The sequence below is a fragment of the Acomys russatus genome, chromosome 1 (genome assembly GCF_903995435.1).
Source record: "Acomys russatus chromosome 1, mAcoRus1.1, whole genome shotgun sequence".
NCBI classification, from domain to species: Eukaryota; Metazoa; Chordata; class Mammalia; order Rodentia; family Muridae; genus Acomys; species Acomys russatus.
The window spans coordinates 97,258,066-97,277,232 of NC_067137.1; the positions used below are offsets into that span (position 1 = coordinate 97,258,066).

A 19,167-nucleotide genomic window follows, 5' to 3' on the forward strand; every position below is an offset into this window, starting at 1 on the left:
GACTGTGAATATCTCAAATTTTTGCCTACTCACCTCTTAGCTCAGACTTTCCTTTGATGAAGAGTTTGTAGCACTCTTTGGCGAGGTCCTTATCTTTGTCTGAAAAAAAAGTATTTAAAAAGAGGAGGGATAGCTTACCTTACTTTGAGCCCCATGTTGGGCGAACTGCCGCATACCGTCTCAATCGGGTATCGGTCCTTGGGTCGGGAGTTCTCGAAGTGTTGGTGGACAAAGATAGGTGAGTGACAAACAGAAAAACAAACACAGAGGTGTTGTTTGATTTTGAGTGTATTTTGGAGACTAGCAAGCCAGGTTTATATACACATTTTAAAATGGGGGCGTTCACACATGGTTACCTTATTTTTCCATACAAATCAAAATACAGGATGCTGTGTAATTATGTTGTCGTCAATCTTGAACAATAATTCATTCATAAGTCATTAGATTGGTATCAATGTATGTGTTCTATTTATCAAAGGTCAACGTTCTCTCATTATGTCAAACATCTGTGAGTCAAGACTGTTTTCTTAGCTCATCCATCACTATCTGGAGTCATACTCAAAACTTTTTTGTAAGTCATAATATCAACTATTCATTGGTGACTAAGTTTTAGCCATGTTTACATTAATAAGTGGAACGGAACTTAGTGGTAAGCTTGACTGAATGGCCGTTGGCTGTAGTTTTAAGTAAAGGGTCATCTAGCAACAGTTACTCTGAAAAGTTCTTTGGTAAGACAAGTGAAAAAAAAAAAAAAGCGAAATGTTCCCCAAACAAATGAGTGAGAAGAAAAGGAGGGGGCTGTAATGACCACTCCTGGCAAGAACATCAGACCCATTTTTTAGGAGGCTTTTCTAAATGAGTAAGGGTCATCGCCTTGGTTCTGTGATAACATTTTGCCACACAGACTCCACTGGAGGGGTCCTGACAGCTCATTCCCTTGAAATAGGTTCTCTCTCTGAACCTGAAGCTTGTCCTTCAGGCTAGACTAGCTCACCTGTAAGCTCCTAGGTCTGTCAGTCTGGGCTCCTCAAAGCTGGGGTTACATATATGGCAGTCATGACTGACTTTATTTATTTATTTATTTTTTAATTTAAGGTTTTTCGAGACAGGGTTTCTCTGTGTAGCCTTAGCTGTCCTGGACTCGCTTTGTAGACCAGGCTGGCCTCGAACTCACAGCGATCCGCCTGCCTCTGCCTCCCGAGTGCTGGGATTAAAGACGTGCGCCACCACAGCCCAGCCTCATGACTGACTTTTATGGGGGAGACGGGAACTTGAACTCAGGTCCTCATGCTCAAACAGCAAGTGCTCTTTCCTAAAGAGTCACCTCCCAGATCCCTGAGTGTTTCTTTTTTTTTTTTTTTTTTTTTTTTTTTTTTTGGTTTTTTGAGACAGGGTTTCTCTGTGTAGCCTTGGCCATCCTGGACTCACTTTTGTAGATCAGGCTGGCCTCGAACTCACAGTGATCCACCTGCCTCTGCCTCCCGAGTGCTGGGATTAAAGGCGTGCGCCACCACGCCCGGCCCCTGAGTGTTTCTTAATCCAACTCAAGTTGACAATCCAAATTTACCACATTCAGTTGTCATGTGCTCATGTGGTGTTGTTTTATTTTGTTGCTTTGAGACACTTTCACTATGTAGCTCAGGTTAGACTAGAACTCAAAAGCTTTCTGCCTGACTTAAGGTGGGATTATTTCTGTTTCTCCTCTCTCTCTCTTTATTTTGTTTTTGTTTGTTTGTTTTGAGACAGGTTTTTATAACCGTTTGGGGTCAATTATAATGGGACTTTCTTGGACTGCCAATAATGACACAGAGGCTTTTATATTTATTATGAAAGCTCGGCGTGTTCCCTACTAGCTCTTAACTTAAATTGTCTGGTCTATACTAATCTATATCCTGCCATGTTGCCTGTTACTTCTCAGTCTTAGTCCTGGCACTGTTTCTTCCTCTGTGTCTGAGATTCTTGGGCCCTGCCTCCTTCTTCTCCTGCCTTTGCTATAGGCCTTTCAGCTCTTTATTAAACCAATCAGAGGTGTTGGAGGGAGTGTCTACAAAACAAGATGTAGCCAAAGACCAAAAGAGCTGACTTGTACCCAGTTCTCTGCTGGTACAAAAATCAACAACCGAATAGTACAAAGATAACCTTTACACAGCGCGCGTGCGCGCGCGCGCGCGCGCGCGCACACACACACACACACACACACACACACTCACTCACCCCAACAGCTGGGCAGTGGTGGCACACGCTTTTAATCCCAGCACTCGTGAGGCAGATGGATCCCTGTGAGTTCGAGGCCAGCCTGGTCTACAGAGTGAGCCCAGGACAGCCAGGACTACACAAAGAAACCCTTTCTTGAAAAAAACAAAAATAGCTTTCCAGCCTCCGCCTCGGACCCTGCAGCCGCCGCGATGTTGATGCCCAAGAAGAGCAGGATTGCCGTCTATGAACTCCTTTTTAAGGGAGGAGTGATGGTTGCCAAGAAGGATGCCCATATGCCCAAACACCCCGAGCTGGCTGACAAGAATGTGCCCAACCTTCACGTGATGAAGGCCATGCAGTCTCTCAAATCTCGAGGCTACTTGAAGGAGCAGTTTGCCTGGAGACATTTCTATTGGTACCTCACCAACGAGGACATCCAGTATCTCCGAGGTTACCTCCACCTACCTCCGGAGATCGTGCCCGCCACCCTGCGCTGCAGCGATCTGGAGACGGGCAGGCCTCGGCCCAAAGGTCCAGAGGGTGAGCGACCTGCAAGATTCACAAGAGGGGAGGCAGACAGAGACGCTACAGAAGGAGTGCAGTGCCTCCTGGTGCTGACAAGAAAGCCGAGTTGGAATTCCAGTTTAGAGGCGGCTTTGGTCGTGGACGTGGTCAGCCACCACAGTGAGGTTGGAGAACGTGTTGTGGTGGATAAACTTTAAAGAAGACATGTCCACTTAAAAAAAAAAAAAGAAAGAAAGAAAGAAAAGAAAGAAAGAAAGAAAGAAAAAGAAAAAACCAAAAATAAATAAAATAAAATAAAAAATATCACCCTAACAGGGTTTCTCTGTTATTCCTGGATGTTCTGGAACTTGCTCTGTAGGCCAGGCTGGCCTTGACTCAGAGATCAACCTGCCTCTGCCTCTGAGTGCTGGGATTAAAGGCGTGCCTGGCTAGTTTTGTTTCTTTTTGTTGAGCCTTTCTGTCTTTAGTAATTTTTGTCTTTAGTCTCCATTTTGATCATAAGGTGAAATTAAGTTCAAGTGCTCAGGCTTTGCCTGCCTGACATAAGAACAGCCTTTAACTTACAAAAATAAAATAATAGCAGAGATGATGAATATGTTCTGCTTGGATTAATGATAAATATATGTTCTACTTAAACAAAAACCGCAATACCCTGCTGTGTTTCTTTCCCCTAAGATGGTGGGGAACTGCAAAGTCTCCAAGTTCTCTTACCCTAAACTCCAGCCAATTAGCTTACAATGCTTTGTCTAGCTACATAAGTCACAATGTACTTGGAATAGAATTGATTCTTCCTGCTTGGTTAATGGTATTTTTTTTTTTTTCCTTTAAAAACTCTGAGCCAGACGTGGTGGCGCATGCCTTTAATCGAAGCACTAGGGAGGCAGAGGCAGGAGGATCGCTGTGAGTTCAAGGGCAGCCTGATCTACAAAGCAAGTCCAGGACAGCCAAGGCTACACAGAGAAACTCTGTCTTGAAAAACCAAACCTCACTCTGAGAATGGCTCAGGGTTACAACTTGGTTCCCAAATCCATACTGTGTCCCTGACTGGTCAGACTTTGCTAAGTATTCAATAACCTTACATCTATCTGAGTCTGGTGTTTGAGTGGTCAGTGTGTGGATATTTCTGAACAACACTTTTCATGCCTCTGTATAAATCATAAGACACAAAATCCTTTTTTTTTAAAAATTGTTTTTGTTTTTTCGAGACAAGTTTTCTGTGTGTAGCCTTGACTGTCCTGGACTCACTTTGTAAACCAGGCTAGCCTCGAACTCACAGCAATCCACCTGCCTCTGCCTCCCGAGTGTCGGGATTAAAGGCTTGCGCCACCGCCGCCTGGCTCAGAAATCTTGAATTTGTGACCCATATATTGCTTTCTTGCTGTCCTGGTGGAGAGGAAGGAAGGCAAGGGATCAGATCCTTGAGCTGAACCACTGACATGACCCTTCCTTGGTGTGCATGCATGTAGGTCAGGACCCATTTCACCTATGAGACGAGACAAGACCTGAAGAGATGAGGTTAGTGAGAAACAAGGAAGGAGACATTCCTCCCACCTGTTTGTGTCCTCTTTCACACCCTTTTTAGACAGTCTCGGATATTTCAAGTTGGCCTCAGACTACTAAGTACTTGAAGTGATTTAAGTAACTTCTGCTTATCCTGCCTCGCAAGTGTGATTGCAGGCTTGCACAGCCAATGACTGGTTTATGTAGTGCTGGGGATCGAACCTAGAGCTTGGGTTATGCTCTCCCAACTATGCTACACCCAGCTTCAGCCCTCCACTCGACTCAATTGTTTTCCCCTTTCTTGTCTCCTCTTCTTCCTCTTCCTCTAAGATAGGGTCTTAGAGACAGTGTGAGCTTTCCTGCCTGAGAGAGAGAGACAGAGACAGAGACAGAGACAGAGACAGAGACAGAGACAGAGACAGAGACAGAGAGACAGATAGACAGAGAGAGAGAGAAACTCACTATAAGGCCCAGCCTGGGAGGCTGGAGAGATGGCTCAGTGGTTAAGAGCACTAACTACCCTCCAGAGGTCCTGAGTTCAATTCCCAGCAACCACATGGTGGCTCACAGCCATCTATAATGAGATCTGATGTGCACTGTATACATAATAAGTAAATCTTTTTTTGTTTTGTTTTGTTTTGTTTTTTTCGAGACAGGGTCTCTCTGTGTTAGCCTTGGCTGTCCTGGACTCACTTTGTAGACCAGGCTGGCCTCGAACTCACAGCGATCCACTTGCCTCTGCCTCCAGAGTGCTGGGATTAAAGGTGTGTACCACCACGCCCGGCTAACAAATCTTTTTTTAAAAAAGGCCCAGCCTGGCTCTGAGCTTATGGACACCAGATAGCTAGCCCCCTTAAGTCACTGTGGAACAGCTGCAGGTACTGGTGCATGCTGCTTTGTGAAGGCTGTCCTGTTTAGCGACATCTTACTCAGGAGTCTTTTGGCAGGGTGGAGAGGTGGTGCAGTAGTTAAGAACACTGGCTGCTTTTCCAGAGGAGCTGGGTTCAATTGCCAGGACCCACATGGCAGCTCAAAGCTGTATCTCCTGTATCTCCTGCTCCAGAGGATCCAACACCCCACACAGACATACATGCAGTCAAAACACCAATACACATAAAATAAGAATATATATATATTCTTTTTTTTTTTTTTTTTTTTTTTTAAGAGTCTTTTGGCTACAAGCAGCAAATACAGCTGAGTTAGCTTTAGTGGAGCAGAAAGTCTGGGGAAGGTGTGGCGGATACTGCTCTTTGGCCAACACCAGCCTCCCTCCCCTCTCCCTCCTGATTCTGTTTGGGTACAGGGAGGAAACCCTTGATCTCAGATCAGAGTCTTGCCAGTTCGTGACTCATAACTGGGCTCATAACCTTTGCCACACCTTCTCCCTTCCCAGCCTTCCTTATCTAGTGTCAGTGACCTAGCTCTGCAGGGCTTCTAAGAAAGATTTGTTGTTACGAACAAAAATGGAGTCCGTTCTGGTTCGCTTCCTTCTCGCTTGATGCTGTGATGTGAGGACAAGTTGCCTGCAGCCATGGGAGCTATACGGAGACCACGAGAAGGCAGGTAGAGTGATAAATCACCATGTTGCATACCAATGATGGAGGGAGCCTTGGTCCTCAGTGATCTAAGCGTTTGGCTCTGCCCTCTTCCATCCTGCCTAAGGGAACAACTCGTCCTGGGGATTTAAGTCATTCCTTAGGCTGCCTCTTACTTTTCCTTAAATTCGCCCAGATTCATACAGATACATGCCATGTTCACTGTGAGTTACAAGCAACCCGTGAGCAGCTACTCCTGAACAGAGGACATAGGAGCCGGAAAGCTGTCCCCACTGCGGGGCGCGGCTGTTCTCCCAGCCTTGCCTCTCCATTGCATCAGTCCTCAGCTCTCTCTGCAGACCAGCTTCCACTGAGTCACCATTCTGAAGGCACAGCCCCGCTCTGTACAGGAGCTGCATTCCAAAGCCCAGAAAAGAGAAAACAGAGATCCCGCTTTGACTCAGCTACACCACACGCAGGCTCACATAAACAAGGTATGGGAGCAAAGGCACATGCTTAAACATGGCTGTGAAAGACCCACGCCAGGAGTGTGTATAAGACTTTAAAATTCTTGTTTGTTCGTTCGTTTGTTTGTTTGTCATAAGGTCTTGCTATAACGCCCAGTTGGTCTCCAAGTCACAGTCCTTCCCCCCTCCCCATGGTTTTTTGTTTTTTGTTTTGTTTCCTTTGACACAGGGTTTCTCTATGTAGCCTTGCCTGTCCTGGAACTAGCACTATAGACCAGGCTGGCCCCAAGACTTAGGCATTTCTCAGAGGAAGGCAGGCATGGGGCAAAAGACCTCCCCAGAGTGTCTATTAGTCTACATTGAGTGCGAAAGAAAGGAAAGGCACACCAGGAAGGGGTAGGAGGGACTCCAGCAGGTAGAAAAGCTGAGCCCAGTGAGAACCAATTTAGATGGGAAATTCCTCGGCTACTATGTCAGTTTCTTCCTTTCTTTTTAAAAACAGGCTGACCTCAAACTCTGCCTCCTGCCTCTGTCTTCAAAGGTCAAGGACTAAACACCCTAGCCACCCTACGAATTTACTCTAAGGCAGTGGTTTCTCAACCTTGTAATACAGTTCCTCGTGTTGTGCTGACCCCCAACCATAAAGTTATTTTCTTTGCAACTTCATAACTGTAATTTTGGTATTGTTACGTAAATATTGGCATCTTCCAATGGTCTTAGGCAAGCAACCCCCTAGAAAAAGACCGTTTGGTCCCCAAGGGGTCGTGACAAACAGGTTGAGAAACACTGCTCTAACGGGACACTCTTTTGAACAGGATTTCATTGTAGCCCAGGTTGAATATTGCTATGCAAGCCATGGATTACCCCCGAACTTCTAATCTTCCTGCTTCTAGCTGTTGCCGTGTGTGTGTGTGTGTGTGTGTGTGTGTGTGTGTGTGTGTGTGTGTGTTTTCATGGACCAGCTGAGGTCCTCTATTTCCAAGCCCTTAAGGATTTGAGTAAGGAATGAGGAAGAACGTGATAAAATAGAAAGGAAAGAAATGGGTCCAGAGTGGAAAACATTGTTACCAGGAAACCGAGGACCAGGTCTCCCTAACTGCAACGGTCCTCTGCTCCCTACAGAGAGTGAAAATCAGGCTAGCTTGTTATTTTAAGCTTCCATCTCAAAGAGACTGCCCGTTTTGTTTGCCTGTTCCCAGGCACTTAATGGCGACAACCTTTCTCTCTAGAAAGTTCACTGAAACAGATTGGGATTAGCCTTCAGAGCGGTTTCTGCAGGGACCAGAATACTGCTAGAGGACAAGGTGGTAGATTCCTTCCGTGACCCTTTGAAGGGGGACCTGCCAAGGGGGAAGGGCACCACCTCCGAGCCCCCTGCGTGCTAGGGAAGTGGGAAGAGGATGCGCTTGGGGAAGGAAGTCAGGGAAGCCAGATCGCAGAGTAGCAGGCGTGGTTTCTGGGAACTGAGGCTGGCCTGCATCCCTCCCTCCTCCGCGGCATTCCTGCAGGTTGACGTCGCAGCCTTTGTGCAGAAAGGGCACTGTTCCTGGACAGGAGGCTCAGTAAACACTTCAGTCACAGCTTGTGGACTCGCGGTGCATACACTCTTAAGAGGACCATGCAGGAGGAAGGAACGTGGGCACTGCTGTTGTGCCTTTATTCCCCAGAATTGTTACTGACGGATTTGTTTTATGCTGGAAAGAATGAGGAAGGAAAGTGTTCCCACCACTGCACCAGTTAGGGACTGTATGTGCCTGGTCCTTTACGGGAATAATTTGCTGACTTTTGTTCTGAAGTTCTGAGCACTTCCTTTTGGGTCAGAGATCAGGTCAGACACTAGGGTGAACGTGGTGTATATAAGAGTGGGGAGGAAAGACAAGAGCAACCCTGGAGTCCTTTGGAAAAAACCCAGAAACCAAAGGCAAGATCTGGGCTCACCTTGGACTCTGTTAAAAAAAAAAAAAAGGACAGGGCGGGGGGGAAGACAGGTTTTTTGCTTTTTGTTTTTGTTTGTTTTGTGGGGGTTCTTTTTTCTTTCTTTCTTTCTTTTTTTTGGGGGGGGGGTGGTTAAGACAGAGTTTCTCTGAGTAACAGCTCTGGCTGTCCTGGAACTCCCTCTGTAGACCAGGCTGGCCTCGAACTCACAGAGATCCACCTGCCTCTGCCTCCTGAGTGCTGGGATTATGGGTCCTGCTAAAAGTAAGGTAATTTGTGGGAATTAGAAAATTAAGAACACTGTAATTTATATAGATGTCACTACTTTCTTTTTCCCCCTCTTTCTTTCCTCCTTTTCTTTTTTTCTGAGAGAAGGTTTCTCTGTGTAGCCTTGACTCTCCTGGACTCATTTTGTAGACCAGGCTGGCTTCACACTCACAGAGATCGACTTTCCTCTGCATCCTGAGTGCTGAGATTAAAGGCATGTGCCACCATGCCTGGCTGATGCCACCACTTTCTAATCACTGTTTTGAGCGTTGTGGAGAGTTATAAACACATTTGTAGGCCACCTCCCAAAAGGCCCATAGTGCCGCCAGAGAGCCACTGTGTACACTGTGAGTTATGAGAACACTGGTAATTACAACCAATACTGTCACCTTCTTACCAGCCTCTGTCCTTTCTCCTTATTTATTCATCTGCTTTTTCAAGACAAGGTTTTTCTGTATAGCCCTGGCTGTCCTGGACTCACTTTGTAGACCAGGCTGGTCTTGAACTCTCAGAGATCCTCCTGCCTCTGCCTCCTGAGTGCTGGGATTAAAGGTGTGTGCCACCGAGCCTGGCTCCTTCCTCCTATTTTATTGGTTTACACCTAATGCAAACACTATTTGCTCTGTCAGATGGTTTTTGGCCTCGTCCCCATTTTGCAGAGGATTAGGGAAACAAATGCAACACAGCTGGGAAACGGATGGAATCCAGATGCAGACATCGGCCAGTCTAATTTTATCTTATTCTTGTAGTGCTGGGTTCTCGAACATACCAACCAAGTGCTGTACCACTCCTTGAGCTGGATCGCCAGCCCTAACTTAGAATTCATTCTCATGTGGCACATTGTATTTCTAATGACTACAGATATATCGCAGCCCATGCAAAGCCTGCAAAAATGATAAGGAGGGCTGGAGAGATGGCTCAGAGGTTAAGAGCGCTGGCTGTTCTTCCAGAGGTCGTGAGTTCAATTCCCAGCAACTGCCTGGTGGCTCATAACCATCCATAATGAGATCTGGTGCCCTCTTCTGGCCTGCAGGCAGGTATACATGCAGGCAGAACATTGTATACATAATAAATAAATCATAAAAAAGAATGATAACGTAAACTGGGCGTGGTGGTACACACCTTTAATCCCAGCACTCGGGAGCCAGAGGCAGATGGATCACTGTGAGTTCAAAGCCAGTCTGGTCTACAAAGTGAGTCCAGGACAGCCGAGGTTACACAGAGAAATCCTGTCTTGGGGGGGCGGGCGGGAGAAAGAAAGAAAGAAAAGAAAAGAAAAGAAGTCCTGTTGCTAAAAGTAACATTTGCCCCTTCTTAGGCTCCAGTAAAAAAAAACTGGCCAGCCGGTAAGTTTCCTGGGCTTCCTTAAAGGTGAGGAATGACTTACGGGGTGTGGCTGCTGCTCCCAGTAACAGGCTACACCTGAACAGGCTACACCAGGAAAGGCTTTAATCCAGCAGGGATGAGGGCTCCTCCCATATACTTTAGCCACTCCCAGTAGCCATGTACAATTAAGGCACAGTTGTGTATAACAGTTGGTAGGGAGCAACTGGAGAGTCAAGGTGAGGGTCTTTGGCCCTCCCCCCCCCCCCCCCCCCAGCTACCCTCTACCAGCAAGCCCAGCTAGGATGATTCTTGTACAAAAGGGCACAGCTGGAGTTTCCCCCACGATGGCGGTTGCTTGGCTCAGAGGACAGTCACTCACAACAGGTCCAACCAAGAAAAAGGATATTACTCCAAAAAGGACACAAAACAGAGAGAACTTAATGCCAGGACCTAATGGTAGAAAAGCTGAGAAGCCCACAGGAGACTGTCCTAAAGTGTGAAACACCAGGTTCTGCCAGTCCAGATGCAGTGCAAAGAGAGATCCTAGCCTCTCTGGGATGGTGTAGGAAAATAAAATAAACACGATGGGATTGGCTCCGACATGTGATTGACTTCTCACAGCTTTGGAGGCTGGAAACTCAAGATCAAGGGCCTGACAAGGTTATATTCTGAGGCCTCTCCCCTTGGCTTCTAGGCAGTTCCACTGCATTGTGTGACTTCTCTGTATGCATACACAGAGATCGATAATAAGATTTCTGCTATCTCTTATTATTGTATGTATGTATGTATGTATGTATAGGGTTTCTTTGTATAGTCTTGGCTGTCCTGGACTCACTTTGTAGACTAGGCTGGTCTCGAACTCACAGAGATCTGCCTGCCTCTGCCTCCTTGAGTGCTGGGATTAAAGGCATCAGATCCCAGTATAGAAAGTTGTGAGTTACCATTCCATTGCTGGAAATTGAACTCAAGACCCCTGGAAGAGCAGACAGTGCTCTTAACTGCTGAGCCATCTTTCCAGCTCTTGTTTTTAAAATTAAAAGGAAATTTCTCTTCGGTTTTTAGGTTTTGGAGTGCCATGCAGTCCACACTGGCCTCCAACTCAATATATTGCTGAGGATAACCTTGAACTCCTGATCCTTGTGTTGGGTAACTTCATTCTATTTATGCTAAACCACCTTCAGGAGAACAAACATTCAGCAACCCCAGCACTTAGAAAACTAAGACAGGAGGATTACTATAAGTTTGACCTGCCTAGCTTATATAGTTTCCAGCCAACTGGGATGATGCAGCAAAGCCATGTTTCAAAACAGGCCCCCAAGATAATTAAAATAAAACAGCCTGTTGGATAGCTCCAGGTTGGTGTTGCTGTGTGATATTCTCTCTCTCTCTCTCTCTCTCTGTGTGTGTGTGTGTGTGTGTTGGGTTTAGGTAACAAGTCAACTTTTTATGTGAAATTTACTAGTTTTAAATACTGACAACAGGAAAGCCATTTTGGAGGCTGATTGGGGTCACCTGTCTGAAATCTCTGAGCTAAGCAATGAGGGTAGGTAAAGGCCTTGGATAAGAGACACGGTCTTTTGGAGAGGGTGAAAAAGGAAAGCCTCCAAGAAGGAATGAGTGGGCTGAGGTGAACAGGGAGGAGGGCAGGCCTGCGGACAGCTGCCATTGGGAACAATGGAGATAGACAAAGCAATGCAGGCGCTTTGGAGTTTTGTGTTGGGTGACTTCATTCTATTTGTGCTTAAACCACCTTCAGGAGAACAGACTTTCAGCCAGGATGCTTGGCTGCCAGATCTACACTTTCCCTCTAGATACAGTTATGTGAGCTTGGCTCCCATGAAACTGGGTCACACCCGAGTTGTACTGAGTCTCTCTGCCTTGTTCTGAGTCCAGATCCCAGTCCGGTTTGCTGGGTGGGGAGTCTGGAAAAGCAAGTAATTCAGGATGCAGGTCTTAGTGGAAGGAAGAACTGGGCTTGAGTCTTTTTGTTTTGTTTTGTTTTTCCTTTCCAAGACAAAGTTTCACTGTGTAGCCTTGGTTGTCCTAGACTCACTTTGTAAACCACACTGGCCTCAAATTCACAGAGATCCACCTGCCTCTGCCCTCAAGTGCTGGGATTAAATATGTGCACCATCAAGTCTGGCTTTAGGCTTGAGTCTTGATCCCCTGTTTATGTGCTCTAAGCATTTCAAAGTGTCCATAAAACAATGCCCTCCACACAGTGTTGTAGAGACTTAGGTGAAAAAATGAATATAGCGGGGTGGTTTTGACGCCTGCCTTTAATCCCAACAGTTGGGAGGCAGAGGCAGGCAGACCTCTGAGTTTGAGAGCAGCCTGGTCTACAGAGTGAGTTTCAGGACAGCTAGAGCTACACAGAGAAATTTGTTTCATCATTTTAAAAAAGGTTTATTAATTTACTTTATGTATATAAGTGCCTGTGTGTATACCTGCAGGCCTTGAAGACGGCATCAGATCACATTATAGATGGTTGTGAGACACCTTGTGGTTTCTGGGAATTGAATTCAGGACCTCTGGAAGAGAAGACAGTGCTCTTAACCACTGAGCCAGAGAAACAAACAAAAACAAAAAGGGGGAAATGAATACAAGCTATTTAGGTCTGTATTTAGTAACTAGTGCGCCTGGCACTTCAATCTGAGGACCCACAGGATAGAAGGAGAGAGCTGACTTCAGCAAGCTGTTGTCTGACTTCCACATGCACTGTGTGGCATATGTACACTTCCACAAATAAGTTTGTATTTCTTGGGGCTGGAGAGCTTGCTCAGTAATTAACTGTGTATACTGTTTTTACAGAGGACCAGAGTGTGGTTCCCAGCACCCATGTTGGGCTGCTCACAACTGCCCATAACTTGATCTCCAGCAGATACGAAACTGCCTCTTAGCCTCTAATGGTTACTGCACTCACATAAACACTGCCCCCCTCCCCCCCCCACACACATATACATAAGTAAAAGCAAAATAAATCACCAGTCAGTGGTGGCACACAGCTTTAAACCCAGCACCAAACAAATGAGTAAATAAATAAATAAAAATAAACAAATAAAATAAATCTTTAAGGTGGCTTATTTCTTATTAGAAAATGATAAAGCACCTGGGTGTGGTGGTGCACATCTGTAATCCCAGCATTCAGGGAGGCAGAGGCAGGTGGGTCACTGTGAGTTTGGGGCCAGCCTGGTCTACATACAGAGAGTTCCAGGACAGTCAGGGCTACACAGAGAAACCATGTTTTGAAAAACAAACAAGCAAACAAACAAACTAATTTATGAAGCTACTGTCCTGGTTTTTATGCATCAGTCTCTTGTAAGTTTTTTGTTTGTTGGTTGGTTTTTCAGTTTTTTGAGACAGGGCTTCTCTGCCTATCCCTGGCTGCTTGGAACTCTGCTCTGTAGACCAGGCTGGCCCCAAACTCAGAGATCATCTTGCCTCTGCCTCCTGAGTGCTGGAATTAAAGGCATGTGCCACCAAAGCCCAGTTTGGATTCTGGGCTTCTGTTTCTTACTCTTACTGAGTGTTTTTTTTCTTAATTAATTAATTTATTATGTATACAGTGCTCTGCCTGCATGTATACCTGCAGGCCAGAGAGGACATCAGATGGTCATGAGCCACCATGTGGTTGCTGGGAATAGAACTCAGGACCTCTGGAAGATCAGCCGGTTCTCTTAACCTCTGAGCCATCTCTCCAGACCCTGGTTGAGTATTCTTTACAGTGCAGGTGAAGCCCAGAGCTTCTTCCTTACCTGTTAATTACATCTGACTGGCTTCATGTAGGGCAACAGGGTTTTCATCTTGAGGTTCAAGGTTCAGACTAGACCAAAAGGATCTTTAAGAAATGAGAGACATCAGCCTAGTCTACAAAGAGAGTTCAGACCAACCAAGCCTACACAGAGAAACCCTGTCTGGAAAGACATAAATAAATAAATAATTAAATAAATAAAAATAATAAATGAGAGCCATTATAGCAGGCTGTGCCAGCTCTTTCCATCTGCCATTTAGCTCAGGAAACGGACTACAAGCCTCCCAGGCCCCAGACCCAGGCTCATGGGGTTTCCAGGCAGGGCACTCAGGGCCAGGGAACATAGCTCTCACTGGAGGTTCTGGTGGCAGCAAACAAAGAGCCTATGTTAAAGCTGTGGCTTAGGAGGCAGCAGTGTCAGTCAGCAGCTGGCAGTTGGCACCTCACAGCCGAGCAGCACCTGGCTTTTAGAGCTAGGGAAGGTCTTCAATGACAAAGTGCCCACAGGGCAGAGACAGGGTGGTTGTGCTCCATAAATGTCAGCAATTGTTCCGGTAAAAGAAAAAGAAAAAAAAAAAAAAAAATCCCTGAGGTAAACCCAGTGAGAGGCAGCTATGCTCCCAAGGGGACTGGAGAAAGTCAACAAGAAGCTGTGGCTTGAGCCTTAATGGCAGAGGAAGGCTGGATGTGGAAGATTACAACGGAGAGGTGCCTAAGCTGTGTCCCCTGAAAAGCATGACGTAAGCATACGGGTGCACAAGTAGAGGCAGTATGTTGTATACATTTGCATGTGTGTTTATAACAAGGAAGTGTGTGTGTGTGTGTGTGTGTGTGTGTGTGTGTGTTGTGAACATGTGTGGATGATGCTAACTCTGAGAGGTGTTGGAAATGTACATTTTGAAGGGCCTGTGTATGAGCCATGGGTATTGCTGTGCCCTGCACTCCTACTACAGTATTGAACAAGCTATAGGACCTTGGCTGGGTTTTTTCCTTGAAGGCCTGTGGGGGGGGGGGCGGAGAGCGAGAGAGAGAGAGAGAGAGAGAGAGAGAGAGAGAGAGAGAGAGAGAGAGAGAGAGAGAGAGAGAGAGAGAGAGAGAGAGAGAGAGCGCTTGGGAGGAGTGTGAGTCATTTTTTAAAAGGTTCTTAGCAAAAGATAGCAGGTAAGATACGCGTTTTTGAAAGCTAATTCCAGGAAGGTTATCCCTGCTGCCGAGGAGAAAGAAGCCTGCCTGCTGTCCCTGGAACGACCACCAGAGGGAGACCTGGGCTCAGAAGTGGCACTGCATTGGCTTGCACTGGGGAAAGTGGTGTACAGTTGGTGGCCCTAGTTACACAAGCAGAGGTGGACCTGCTGGACTATCCATGAGGACGGGAAGGAGAGGGAGATGCCCTGATGCGCTGTGGAAACCTGGTCTTCGATGTACTTGTAGCCTTTAAGCAAAGCTCCTTCCCTTTTCATGTATCATTGTGTTCCCTGCCCCGTGTATAGACACTCCCACTGAGACTTGTGAGGACAAACATTGTCGGCCAGTACAGAGGGCCTCTCGGGCACATGGGGATGACTAGTGGAAAGATTAGCCTTAAGACAAGGCCTGTCCAGGTGGGAGAAGCAAGGTCAGGCTCCTTGGGAATAGAATACTGGGGTACTGGGGCCCAGAGGACATTTAGAGGGGGTGTCAAGGTCACTGAGTACAAATTTCCATTGAAGCTGGGCGCCCCTCTGTGATCCCAGCACTTGGGGAGGCAGAGGCAGGCGGATCGCTGTGAGTTCGAGGCCAACCTGGTCTGCAATGCCAGTCTAGGACAGCCAAAGCTGCACAGAGAAACCCTGCCTTGAAAAAAAAATATTCCGCCGGGCGTGGTGGCGCACGCCTTTAATCCCAGCACTTGGGAGGCAGAGGCAGGCGGATCGCTGTGAGTTCGAGGCCAGCCTGGTCTACAAAGTGAGTCTGGGACAGTCAAGGCTACACAGAGAAACCCTGTCTCAAAAAACCATTAAAAAAATATTCCATTGAGTCCATGGGGAGAAGTGTGGCTAGAGGAAGGGCATTTCCAAAGTGAGGACCTGAGGAGTGTAAGTGCCCCTTACACTCACTCTGAAGCAAAGGGAGATTGCAGTATCTCACCCCACCCTGTCCCATCACTTCTCTCCCCTCCTCTCCCCTCCCTCCTTCCTCCCCTGATCTTCCCTCTCATCTTTTCTCCTTCTCTTTCTTTGCAATGCTGGGGGTTAAACCCAGGACCTCACCAAGCTAAGCAAGAACTCTACCACCGAGCCCTGAGATCGTGGCTCAAGGGATGACAAATGCCGCTTCATGAGGACACTGAGGCTATTTTGTAGGGAGACCCACATGATGCAGAGCTAAGGCTTCTGCCGACAGCCAGGTTGGAAGTCAGTAGTCCTACCCCACTGAGCTCCCAATGCCTCTAGCAGCCTTGCAGGTTGAGAATGCTTTGGGCATGACCCTGACCCTCATACCCCACCTCAGTAGGATGCTCCCCGACAGCCTTTCTCTTTTTCTTTTTGGTTTTTCCGAGACAAGGTTTCTCTATGTTATCTTCGCTGTCCTGGATTCGCTTTGTAGACCAGGCTGGCCTCGAACTCACAGCAATATGGCTGCCTGCCTCTGCCTCCTGAGTGCTGGCAGGAAGGATGGCTCTCTCAGATTCTTCCCTTCCACTGGGGGCCATTTCATGCCCCTGCCACCTTTCTCCCCATGGGATTGGTGCCCTTGTGGTTTCTCCATCTCTGTACCCAACTGCTGTCCTCTCTTGCCTTTCTCTATGGTATTTTAGGAACACTTGATGACGTTGTGCTCCACAGGGTAGGTCCTTACTCAGGACTTGATGGCCTCTGTCTTGACACCTCAAAGTTCCCCCTTTTGTTGTGGTGCTGGTACCAGGGATGCCACCTACCAAGGGTAGCAGGTGAGTGCCCCACCCATGTTATAGCCACGTCCCCTCAAACCTGCTGCTTTGACAATAGGGATTTTGTTTTCGGCCTGTCTTCTTTTCCCAGGCCTGAAGTTTTGTTAGCTCAGCCATGTGGATAGAACAGATCAGATTGCCTCTGCAGGAATAGCATACAAATGTAAAAATCAGTTTTAAAAACAAAGACCTTATCAGGGAGGATCCTTTTATTTTATGGGTTCTGACACCTTTCTTTCTTTCTTTCTTTTTTTCTTTTTCTTTTTTTCTTGCTTTCTTACTTGGAAGCAGAATCTCTGTTTACAGCCCAGATTGCCTTGGAACTTGGAATCCTCCAGCCTCAGCCTTTCGAGGGCTATGATTAAAGGCATGTACCACCACATCTGGCTTTTCTTAGAGTACACAACTGTACAAGCATTGGTAACTGGTTAGCAGAGAGTGAAAAAAATCCCATTACCTATCTGCTGTCGCCCAGCGACAACATACATGCATACACACCTATTCCTAAGGTAAAAATCAAGCTAAAGGGCTGGCAGACCAAGCTAATGCCTACAGACTCCTCCCATCCCAATAGAATGTATCAGACAGGATGTGGGTGTTCATGCCTCTGTTTCATAGTCTTGGGGGTCCCAGAGAAGCTGGTCTCACCATGGCATGAAGAAGGGACCATATGGAGACCCATGAAGCCCACCCATGCAGCAGTGTGCATGAGCTACCTCACTAGCTCACGGGTTTGGAAAGATATTCCATTGTTGCTTCATGCCGTGACGTTTGAGGGTGGCTTGCTTCACAGCTGGCACAGCTGAAACAGTTCCCATCTCCCCTCTATGAATCTCAGGCTTCTCAGGCCCCTTCTTCTGATTTGTCTTTACATGCATGTACCCTTGTGCTGAAATATAGTTCTTAACTCTTTAAGCCTCCTTAGCACGCAGCCTTGTACAGCTGAGGCACACCTATTTACCTCTTTCTTACTAATAGAGGCCTAGGCAATTGCTTACTTTTCATTATAATCAGACACATTGCAGTGACTATCGCTGGGCCTTCATGGGTCCCTGTGCCAATCTACCACTGCATGGCTTTAGAGACCCAGGGCCTTCTGGGTAAGTCTGCAGTTTTGATCTTCTGGACTACCCTGAGAAGTTAACTCCTGTTCTCTTCTTCTTCTCCTTCTTCTTTTTGGTTTTTTGAGACAAGGTTTCTCTGTGTAGTCTTGGCTGTCCTGGACTCACTTTGTAGACCAGGCTGGCCTCAACCTCAGTGATCCTCCTGCCTCTGCCTCCTGAGTACTGGGATTAAAGGCGTGCACCACCACACCTGGCAAAAAAAGATCTGCCTGCCTGCGTGTAAGCCAGTAGGCCAGAAGAGGGTACCAGATCTCATTATAGATGGTTATAAGCTACCATTGGTTGCTGAGAATTGAACTCAGGACCTTTGGAACAGCAGCCAGCACCTTGGCTGTTCTGAACTTGCTTTGTACACCAGGCTGGCCTCGAACTCACAGCCTGCCTTTGCCTCCCGAATGCTGGGATTAAAGGTGTGTGCCACCATGCCCGGCACAGCCAGTGCTTTTAACCTCTGCACTATCTCTCTAGCCCAACCCCTGTTCTCTTAAGAAATTAGAAAAACATTTGAACACAGCGACCACTGTACTCCTCTCCCTGGATGTTGTTCCCCTGGGCTTTATTAAGAAGCTGAAGAGGCAAGAAGTGGTGGCACACGCCTTTAAATCCCAGCACTCAGGAAGCAGAGGCAGGTGGATCTCTGTGAGTTCAAGGCCAGCTTGCTCTACAAAGCGAGTCCAGGATACCCAGGGGTATAAAGAGAAATCCTGTCTCAAAACAAAAACACAAGACAAAAACAAAAAAACAACAAAGAAACTGAGACGATATACAAAGTAGAGTTCTGAGGGTAGTGACGCAGCCAGGTTCCAGGGACACTGGAACATATGGACTCAGTGGCCTTCTCTGTGGCATAGGATTAGTGAAGAGATTTTGCAGGTATAGCACTCTGCTGTCCCCAGAGTGCTCCATGCTGCTTGTGAGGTATGTGATTGGCTGATGTCTTTCAGGAAAGGGTGAGAGGGAGTGTGGGCATCTCTGATAGGGAAGAGGGGGCTAGGCAGCCAGAGGTGTGTACGTGCCACACAAGGGCTGCGACAGGGTGCTGTGTGCGCCGCAGTGTGGATGTGACCAAACTCAGGGATATGCTGCTGTTAAATGAAGCGAGGCATTTCCATGGCAACACATCTCTCTGCTCCCAGCCAGATGCCAAGCCCTTAAATTATATTTTTCTGGCTGAAAGCACCTCAATTGCTTCTAGTCTCCAAAGCAATGGAACTGTGGGGACACCAGATGCCTCAACCTCATTTCCAACCTTCAAACAGAGCCTAAGGGGTGCCATGTGGGGGCCTAGAGGGGCTTTGTGTGGGGGAAAGGCCTGTAAGCAGCCATTAGTTAAGGGGCTGGACAGGCTCTGTGTCCATCATCTCCTGGACCAGTGATCTGCGGTTAATGTCTCCCAGCACTTCAGTCTAAAAGGAGGATCTGTACAATGAATGTGGTCAGAGATGTCAATCATTTCTCCCGGTAATCAGCTCCTTTCTGCCCATCCATTGTCCTTCTTTTAGATTTTCAAGAGTTAGGTCCTATGTGTCATCAAGCATCCCCGACTCCTTGGTCATAGGTAACTAGTCTGGGGCACACACAGCTGACCCCAAGGTGGCCAAGCTGATTGTCT

General features: G+C 47.0%; 1 pseudogene; it reads left to right on the forward strand.

Annotated features, from left to right (window-relative positions):
* The first annotated feature begins 2,374 nt into the window (after positions 1–2,374).
* Positions 2,375–2,884, forward strand: LOC127196493 (40S ribosomal protein S10-like; annotated as a pseudogene).
* The last annotated feature ends 16,283 nt before the right edge of the window (positions 2,885–19,167 follow it).